This window comes from Bos mutus, chromosome 10 (assembly GCF_027580195.1).
Source record: "Bos mutus isolate GX-2022 chromosome 10, NWIPB_WYAK_1.1, whole genome shotgun sequence".
Lineage (NCBI taxonomy): Eukaryota > Metazoa > Chordata > Mammalia > Artiodactyla > Bovidae > Bos > Bos mutus.
In genome coordinates this window covers 89,401,505-89,411,986 of record NC_091626.1, presented here as the reverse complement: position 1 = coordinate 89,411,986, position 10,482 = coordinate 89,401,505, and the positions used below count along the sequence as shown (strand labels likewise).

The window sequence follows — 10,482 nt, the reverse complement described above, 5'->3', positions numbered from 1 at the left end:
AGGATAAGCTATAGGCTGGAGAGCAACTGGTGAAGGTTTGAGTCAATAGCTATAAGCAAACCCTCTAAAATAGGGTAGCAAACTCCACATCAATCCCGATTATTGTTGAGATGAATATTCATCTTTATAAATCAAAGTTTATGAAAGTCTTCCAGAAAATATAAAAAGAGAGATCATTCACTTTGTTCTAGGAGACTCATAATATTAATAGCAAAGTCAGATTAGGATATACACCAAAAAATTGGTCAATATTAGTAAGCTAAATCTAGAATTATATATAAAATATAATACATCATAACTAAGCTAAGTTCTTCACTTAAAGGTAAAAGTAATTTCACTTTACAACATTGTTGATGAAAGATACTCTGAAAACAAAACAAAACAAAAAGAAAGGAATAGAAAGTAACATCTTTAACCTTACTGTCCAAAAATATTTCAAAATAAATGATTAAATGTTAGGGTAATATCCTCAAAATATACATATAGTTTACCTTATATATATGTGTGTGTGTGTGTGCCTGCTCAGTTGTGGCCAATTCTTTGTGACTTCATGGACTGTAGATTGGCAGACTCCTCTGTCAATGGGATTCTCCAGGCAAGAATACTGGACTGGGTTGCCATTTCCTCCTCCAGGGGATCTTCCTGATCAAAATATCCAAGGATAGAATCTGCATCTCCTGCATTGGCAGGTGGGTTCTTTACCATTGAGCCATTTGAGAAGTCCACGACATGTATGTATACATATGTATGTATTTAGTATTTATTTATACCTGCTTAAGAAGGCAATGGCACCCCACTCCAGTATTCTTACCTGGAAAATCCCATGGACGGAGGAGCCTGGTGGGCTGCAGTCCATGGGGTCGCAAAGAGTCAGACACAACTGAGCGACTTCACCTTCACTTTTCACTTTCATACATTGGAGAAGGAAATGGCAACCCACTCCAGTGTTCTTGCCTAGAGAATCGAGATCTCTTCAAGAAAATTAGAGATACCAAGGGAACATTTCATGCAAAGATGGGCTCGATAAAGGACAGAAATGGTATGGACCTAACAGAAGCAGAAGATTTTAAGAAAAGGTGGCAAGAATACACAGAAGAACTGTACAAAAAAGATCTTCATGACCCAGATAATCATGATGGTGTGATCACTCACCTAGAGCCAGACACATTCCTGGAATGTGAAGTCAAGTGGGCCTTAGAAAGAAGCACTATGAACAAAGCTAGTGGAGGTGATGGCATTCCAGTTGAGCTATTTCAAATCCTGAAAGATGATGCTCTGAAAGTGCTGCACTCAATATGCCGGCAAATTTGGAAAACTCAGCAGTGGCCACATGACCGGAAAAGGTCAGTTTTCATTCCAATCCCAAAGAAAGGCAATGCCAAAGAATGCTCAAACTACCACACAACTGCACTCATCTCACACGCTAGTAAAGTAATGCTGAAAATTCTCCAAGCCAGGCTTCAGCAATACATGAATCATGAACTTCCAGATGTTCAAGTTGGTTTTAAAAAGGCAGAAGAACCAGAGATCAAATTGCCAACATCCACTGGATCATGGAAAAAGCAAGAGAGTTCCAGAAAAACATCTATTTCTGCTTTATTGACTATGCCAAAGACTTTGACTGTGTGGATCACAATAAACTGTGGAGAATTCTGAAAGAGATGGGAATACCAAACCACCTGACCTTCCTCTTGAGAAATCTGTATGCAGGTCAGGAAGCAGGTCCAGTTAGAACGGGACATGGAACAACAGACTGGTTCCAAATAGGAAAAGGAGTACATCAAGGCTGTATATTGTCACCCTGTTTATTTAACTTATATGCAGAGTACATCATGAGAAATGCTGGGCTGGAAGAAGCACAAGCTGGAATCAAGATTGCCAGGAGAAATATCAATAACCTCAGATATGCAGATGACACCACCCTTATGGCAGAAAGTGAAGAGGAACTAAAAAGCCTCTTGATGAAAGTGAAAGTGGAGAGTGAAAAAGTTGTCTTAAATCTCAACATTCAGAAAACTAAAATCATGGCATCTGGTCCCATCACTTCATGGGAAATAGATGGGGAAACAGTGGAAACAGTGTCAGACTTTATTTTTGGGGGCTCCAAAGTCACTGCAGATGGTGACTGCAGCCATGAAATTAAAAGATGCTTACTCCTTGGAAGAAAAGTTATAACCAACCTAGATAGCATATTGAAAAGCAGAGACGTTGTTTTGCCAACAAAGGTCCGTCTAGTCAAGGCTATGGTTTTTCCAATGGTCATGTATGGATGTGAGAGTTGGACTGTGAAGAAAGCTGAGCACCGAAGTATTGATGCTTTTGAACTGTGGTGTTGGAGAAGACTCTTGAGAGTCCCTTGGACTGCAAGGAAATCCAACCAGTCCATTCTGAAGGAGATCAGCCTTGGGATTTCTTTGGAAGGAATGCTGCTAAAGCTGAAACTCCAGTACTTTGGCCACCTCATGCGAAGAGTTGACTCATTGGAAAAGACTCTGATGCGGGGAGGGATTGGGGGCAGGAGGAGAAGGGGACGACAGAGGATGAGATGGCTGGATGGCATCACTGACTCAATGGACATGAGTCTGAGTGAACTCTGGGAGCTGGTGATGGACAGGCCTGGCGTGCTGCGATTCATGGGGTCGCAAAGAGTCAGACACGACTGAGTGCCTGAACTGAACACTACTTTATGGTATAGCTAATATTTACAGAGCAGGCAGTAAAGGAAAACAAGGAAAAGAAGCAAAAGAAATAGCTTTTGGAGAGAAATAACAACAGTGTAACTTATAATTAGTGATATGTTATCCTAAACAAATTCTAATAGTTATAAGAAAAATCTAATCCATTTTATTTTGCATTCCCTTAACTGAAACACTTAGATCCATATGCTTCAGAATTAAAAAGTTTTGAATTTTAAACAAAGAAAAAGGTGCATAACCATATATTATATAACATTTTCAGCAGATTGTTAGCAGCATCCCTTAATCAAATATATTAATACTTTTTCATTGAGACTGATGAATAGTTACTTTAATTAAGACAAAGGCTGAAATAGCTTCATATCTGTTCGCATCAGATTTGGCCTTGAAATAAGATTGGGTGCCAAACTTATTTAAATTTTTTTTGAGTTTTCAGAGCTTTCAGAATCTCAAAATTACCATAAGTGGTTATGAATTTATTGCAAGAAGGGAGCTCAGCACAATGCTATACAATTGCTAACTGCAAAAAAAAAAAAAAAAAACACAAATACATTCTTATATACTAGCAAAAAGTTAGAAAATAGAATTGTAAAAATTATTTAAAATCAAAGCATATGAAATGTCTAAGGATAAATCAAAAATATATTACCAACACAGAAAAAAATTATAAAAAATTAATGATGTATAAAATAATGTTCAAGTTCATTGACAAACATCATACTTAATGCAAAGACTCTTAAACAAATTACACTATGAATTCCATAAAATAGCAATACAAATCCAGTATTTTTTTTAAAAAAGAACATAATGAGTAAATTCTAATTTTATATGTAAAAGCAACAGGCTTTGAACAGATAAATTTATTTTGAAATAGGCAGGAAACAGTGTGGACTCAGTGGAGCAAATCACAAGATTTGAAGTTGGAGTAGTTAAGAGGCATATAAATTGACAAATGGTGCAGAGTAGAGATCCCAGAAACCACGTCCGCATATGAGATAAATGCGAACTTATAAGCAGGTAAGAAAACATGACCTATTCAAACAATAGTGTGAGAAAAATTGCTTATCAATATGAAAAAACATAAACTTAACCTCATAACACCATCCACATGTTAAGTAGAAAATTTTACATGCAAAAAGTATTTTAAACACTAAGGAAAGATATATGATCATATATTTACAGCTGTAGAGGTAAGAAAATATTTTATTATTTAAATAAAATAAAATATTTTATTACTCTGGTACAAAATGTGTAATGTAATAGGGTAGAATATAACTGCTTTAAAATTAATTTTTTCTGAATTTAAACCCTATGAGCAAAGTTAAAGACTAAACTGAAAATTGAGAGTAGATATTCTGTATGTGACTCATAAAAGATTAATATTCATAATATCAAACATCTTTACAAATCATTAAGAACAAAAGAAACAACTAAACGTATGAGGAAATAATATAAAGGGTTAACTTAAAGAGGAATGGCCAACATATAAGAACATATCTATTTGCATACAAATTTGCAAAAGTTAAAGGCAAACAATGACATAATGTTTCGTATTCAATACATTGGCAAACACTGAGAATTCTGATACCAATTTTAGTATGAATTGAAGAAGCAGTAATTCATGCTATAAAAATGTTATAAACACTTCAATAGTAAATATTTAGTAAAATTAAGAAGGTGAGGACTTCCCTGGTGGTCCAATGCCTGCCAATACAGAGGACACAGGTCAAGTTCAGGTCTGGAAAAAAAATCCCACATGCCTTGAAGCAGCTAAATCCATGCACCGCAACTTCTGAGCCCGAGTTCTAGCATGTGAGCACTGCAGTGCATCTCAGCAGAGTATCCCCCACTTCCCACAGCTTGAAAAAGCCCGCACACAGCGACTACTAATAAGATCCAGAAAGGCAACAAACAGCCAGCACAGTCAATAGACAAACAAATAGATAAATATTTTTAAAAAGAATGTGAATCATTTGTGACTTGTATCAGATTCTGTTTCTAGCATGAAACAGATGGATGGACAAGAAAGCAGCTTAAAAAGTGATGGGAGGGAGGAGCCAAGATGGCGGAGGAGTAGGACGGGGAGAACACTTTCTCCCCCACAAATTCATCAAAAGAGCATTTAAACGTCGAGTAAATTCCACAAAACAACTTCTGAATGCCGGCAGAGGACATCAGGCACCCAGAAAAGCAACCCAACTCTTCGAAAGGAGGTAGGAAAAAATATAAAAGACAAAAAAAAAGACAAAAGAGGGAGGGATGGAGTTCCGTCCTGGGAAGGGAGTCTTAAAAAAGAGAAGTTTCCAAACACCAGGAAACCTTCTCACTGCCGAATCTGTGCCGAGCTTTGGAAGCACAGAGGGCAACATAACAGGGAGAAAAAATAAACAATTAAAACTCGCAGATTGTGAGCCCTACAGTAACTCCCCCAGCGGAGAAGCAGCGCAGACGCCTGCATCTGCCATTAGCAAGCGGGGGCTGGGCAGGGAGGCGCGGCGCCGGCTGCATCGCTCAGAGTAAGAATCTGGCCTGAATACCCTGAGCACTATCTGAGCGAAATAATTTGGGATAGCAAACCAGACTGTGAGATATCTACCACGCGAATAATAGCCAGGACATGGAAGCAACCTAGATGCCCATCAGCAGATGAATGGATAAGAAAGCTATGGTACATATACACAATGGAGTATTACTCAGCCATTAAAAAGAATTCATTTGAATCAGTTCTAATGAGGTGGATGAAACTGGAGCCTATTATACAGAGTGAAGTAAGCCAGAAGGAAAAACACCAATACAGTATACTAACGCATATACATGGCATTTAGAAAGATGGTAACAATAACCCTGTGTACGAGACAGCAAAAGAGACACTGATGTATAAAACAGTCTTATGGACTCTGTGGGAGAGGGAGAGGGTGGGAAGATTTGGGAGAATGGCATTGAAACATGTAAAATATCATGTATGAAACGAGATGCCAGTCCAGGTTCAATGCACAATACTGGATGCTTGGGGCTAGTGCACTGGGACGACCTAGAGGGATGGTATGGGGAGGGAGGAGGGAGGAGGGTTCAGGATGGGGAGCACATGTATACCTGTGATGGATTCATTTTGATATTTGGCAAAACTAATACAATTATGTAAAGTTTAAAATAAAATTAAAAGAAAAAAAACACTAAATGATAAAAAAAAAAGTGATCATAGAGGTATTAGAAACAATGGGTTAGTTACAAACATCTGAACATATGAACATATAAACAACAGAAGAATGGAATTGGTATATCCTTAAAACAGAATACCATGCAGCAATTCAAATGAATATACTAGAACTCAGTTATATTATGGTTAAAATGGAAAAAATGGTTGTTGAATGAATAAAAGATATTTAGAAAGATGCATGCATGAGAATGAGTAACAGCGTATGACCATCATAATATTTAATCTGTTCTCTCTTTTTTTTTTTAAACTATTTTCAACAATTGTATATTACTTAAGCTTCTCCTTCTTAGAGTTTGCCGTTCTTATGGGTTATGTAATGCTTTGGTCTGAATGTTAGTGCTTCCAGAATTCAAGAGTTGGAATCTTAATGCCTAATGTGATGGTGTTAGGAGGTGAGGTCTTTGAAGGTGCTGGGTTCGTACAGAGTCGGACACCACTGAAGCGACTTAGCAGCAGCAGCAGCAGCAGCAGCAGGTCACAAGAACAGAATCCTCATGCATGCGATTAGTGTTCTTATGAGAGTCCCAAAGCTTTTCTGCCCCTTCCACCCTGTGAGGACACCGTGAGAAGTCCGAGACCAAGAAAAGGGCCCTCCCTTGACTATTCAAGCCCTCTCATCTTAGACTTCCAGTCTCCAGAACCATTTAATTTCCCAGTCTGATATTTTGTTATCATTGCTCAAACAGGCTGAGGTATGCAAGTTTATATTTTTCATCAAACCTGGAAATATTCAGCTGTTATTTTAAAAACATATGTATTTTAAATTCTTCCCTCTACTCTACTCCTGTCCTCGGGAATCTCCAATTCTACACACGTAAGACTGCTGTTGTTCCCCAGCTCACTCTACTTCTGTTCAATTTGGCCCCATTTATTTTTCTCTCTGTGCTTCATTTTCAATGTTTTCTAAATGCATAGTAGTCAGTTGGATCATCCCTGATAGCTCAGTTGGTAAAGAATCTTCTTGCAATGCAGGAGACCCCGGTTTGATTCCTGGGTCAGGAAGATCCCCTGGAGAAGGGATAGGCTATCCACTCTAGTATTCTTGGGCTTCCCTGGTGGCTCAGCTGGTGAAGAATCCGCCTGCAATGTGGGGAACCTGGGTTCGATCCCTGGCTTGGGAAGATCTCCTAGAGAAGAGAAAGGCTACCCACTCCAGTATTCTGGCCTGGAGAATTCCAGACTGCTATTGTTCCCCAGCTCACTCTGCTTCTGTTCAATTTGGCTCCATTTATTTCATCTCTCTGTGCTTCATTTTAAATGTTTTCTAAATGCATAGTAGTGGATTAGTTTAGCTTCTTTGAGGTATTCTGAACCAAGTCTTAGCAGAAATGGAAAAAAAGAGACAAAGTTTAAGAAGGCATCAGTGTCTGTGATCATTTCCACTGACAACTTCCTCAGGACCTTGCTTTCATGCTCAGCTCTGCCTCAGTGGGAACCAAAAAAGCACATGTGTTAACACCGCCTGCTGTTGAGGACATCGCTCTTGGTTGACGTGTCACTCCCCTTTTCTTGTAGACGCACGATCTCTGTTAACTGGTTTGGAGGAAGTGGTAGGAATTGAATTCTCTATGAGCACTGAACTCTCCACAGAAGCAGGACCACTGCCCTTTAGCTGTTGTTGCTGTTCAGTTGCCAAGTCACATCCAACTCTGCGACCCCGTGGACAGCAGAATGCCAGGCTTCCTTGTCTTTCACCATCTCCTGGAGTTTGCCCAGGTTCGTGTCCACTGAATCGGTGATGCTATCCAACCATCTCATCCTAAACCTCAGGAAGAATATCCCGCTCAATTCTTGGTTGTACTATTTGCAAAAGGTCATTCTGAAGACTGTCCTCAAATTTAGATACAAATTGCCAATGCCCAGAGGAGTTCTGTTTTTTTAAAAATTAAGGTTACCAGAGAATATTCAAAAAAATTTACAGATATTAAAATTATATGGGTTAATAGTTTATTTTTCTCTAATAGGCATTGGCAGTGTTTCCATTTTTGAATACTATTTAAAGGAAATCCAGATTAATGGACATTAATTCAAATATTCACTTTAAACATGAAAATTTTAACATTGACTAGCTAAGACAGGAGTCAGTTTCCAATCCTTAGTCTTCTCAGAATTAGAAATTGGAAGTAATTAATAGTTATTATACAATAATAATTGATCCCATGGTACACATACCCTTCCCCTGCAACTCATTAAAATAAAAACACTTAATTTGATAATCAACTAAAATACCACTCAGCTAACAAGATGTAGCATTATTTACTGGTTTTATAGTCATTAAATGTGGCAGAATACTAAATATCTTACAGGACCATCTGGTAATCCTTTAATCATTGAACCCTCAGCTTTATTTATGTAAATCTCAATTTGGGCCTATGTTGCTTAGATTTCATGAGTTTAGTTTACCTTTGATGATTAAGTAACTTAATTATTTGGTTACTCTGTTATGTTTTACATTCTAAATAACCATGGACTAATTAGAGTACATTAGAATCTTAACACTTTATATTCCAAATGCACTTATGTAAAAAAATCAATACAGAAACCAATTTCTTTCTAAATATTTAAAATATTCCCATATCATCTTGTAATATGAAAAGCTGATTTTGAAATAATGCAAAGCAATGAAAGTCAAAATGAGTTTTATATAAAATTACGTAGTTCATATTATTGTCTGCTTCTTCATTCATCACAAAATATGCTATCATCCTTTGAATTCATCACAAACTTATGAAGAAGACTGTATTATCCCTAATTTGCAGATAAAAAAGTGATACCCAAAGAGGTTAAGTCACTTGCCTGGGTTATTAAGTGATCTAGTCAAGGTTGAAATTTTTGCCTATTTTATTTCAACCATTATTCACTGTACCATTATTCTTTTCTTTACTTTTTCATAGTTAGTATACAAATGCATTTTAATTTCTGGAAATTTTAAGGGAAAGGAATGCCATCTTTTTCTTGGGTTAAAATAAGGGTTGCATTGCTAAACTGCTCTCAGCTGAAGATGTCAAAGCAATAGGAAGAGGAGATGGAGGAAAACGAGGAGGGAAAATCAGGAACAGAAAGAATAGAAGCAAGAAGATGACTTCTTCCACCACATCACCCATACCCCCATTTTATTCTTATCTCCAAATTAACACATTTGTCTCTCCTTTTATTTTTTTGATTATTTATTTATTTTATTTTATTTTTTAACTTTACAATATTGTATTGGTTTTGCCATATATCAACATGAATCTGCCACAGGTATGTCTCTCCTTTTAAAACTACGTGACTGTTTTCTATTGGTCTAGCCTACTGATAACCAGTGTTGTGGCTGGACTGCCCCTGGGGTTCTTATGACTGTAAGATAACCTCAGTAATAATCCTCAGGGAACTTTGGGAAAAACACAAACAAGCAAAAAGTCTGTTAGTCACAGGTCCTGCAGAGCAATGGCAAACCAGGGGCCCCACAGTGAGGTGTTGGAGAGAGAGGGTGGTGGGAGAATGAGCTTTAGGTTCTGCTTTTGTTGGGGTCAAGGGAAGCGGGGATTTAAAAGGCAGGAAGAGAAAAAACCAAGTGGCCTGAATGGTCACTTACAGAAATCCACCAAGATCTCTAAACCAAAAGAGGGAGCCCCTGGGGACAGGGGCTTGGGGTGAGGCATGGTGGGTTGTGCTGTGGTCAACTTTTTATCTAGTCCTGTAGCTGGCTGTGTGTCTATTAAGAGACAAGCCGTTTTGAAGTAGATGACTTGACACTTGTATTACAAAAAAAGAAAAAAAAAAATTTCAGGGCTTACACTACAGTGTCATAGCTTAATAGTCAATGTTTATTTTCACCAATTTATTTTTGTATTGTTTTGAATCCATACTAGTTGTTTTGTACTGGGCTGACCACACATAGTGAGGTCATGAAACTTTAAAGTTTGCATCCTAAAGCAAAGTTCCCTGGGGTGATGTAATGTACTGATTTGAAAACAGAAAGGACTTATCCTGGAAACCCTGATAGTATTTCCCAGAGTACTGCTAAATTATGTATGTACTAGGATCCTGAAAGTACTACTCTCTGTTTTTCTTTCTTCATTATAGGATAATAGTGAGTCGAACTTATGTAAGTTGACAGAATAACAATTATCAATAGGAAATTTACAGTTTCTTATCACATCACATATCAACATACTTTGCAAATATAATTTTATATGATTCTATTTTTTTCTTAGTATAGACCTTACAATATCTCTTTTGGGCAATACAGGAAAAAAAGTGCATAGGTGCACTAATCTGAATAGTTTAGAACAGCTTTTCATTTCTTGATTTCTGTTTCAAGTTCTTCTGGGAATATGTGACTAATCCGAGTCACAGAATAAACCAACTAAAATAAAAGGTAAGTGAATATCTAATCCTATGCTTTCTCTGATGCATTGCTATTGCTGCTCAGTCGCTTCAGTCGTGTCCAACTCTGTGACCCCAGAGACGGCAGCCCACCAGGCTCCCCCGTCCCTGGGATTCTCCAGGCAAGAACACTGGAGTGGGTTGTCATTTTCTTCTCCAGTTCGTGAAAGTGAAAAGTGAAAGTGAAGTCACTCAGTC

The 10,482-nt window shown here is 37.7% G+C and overlaps 1 long non-coding RNA gene across 1 annotated transcript in view; it reads left to right on the top strand.

Annotated features, from left to right (window-relative positions):
• Positions 1 to 4,758: 4,758 nt before the first annotated feature.
• The window catches only part of LOC138989558 (uncharacterized), a 130,732-nt gene continuing 125,008 nt past the window's right edge, over positions 4,759 to 10,482 (top strand). The window contains exons 1-2 of the long non-coding RNA XR_011465839.1: positions 4,759 to 4,909; positions 7,429 to 7,629. This is a non-coding gene — a long non-coding RNA (uncharacterized lncRNA). The remainder of the gene's footprint in view (positions 4,910 to 7,428; positions 7,630 to 10,482) is intronic.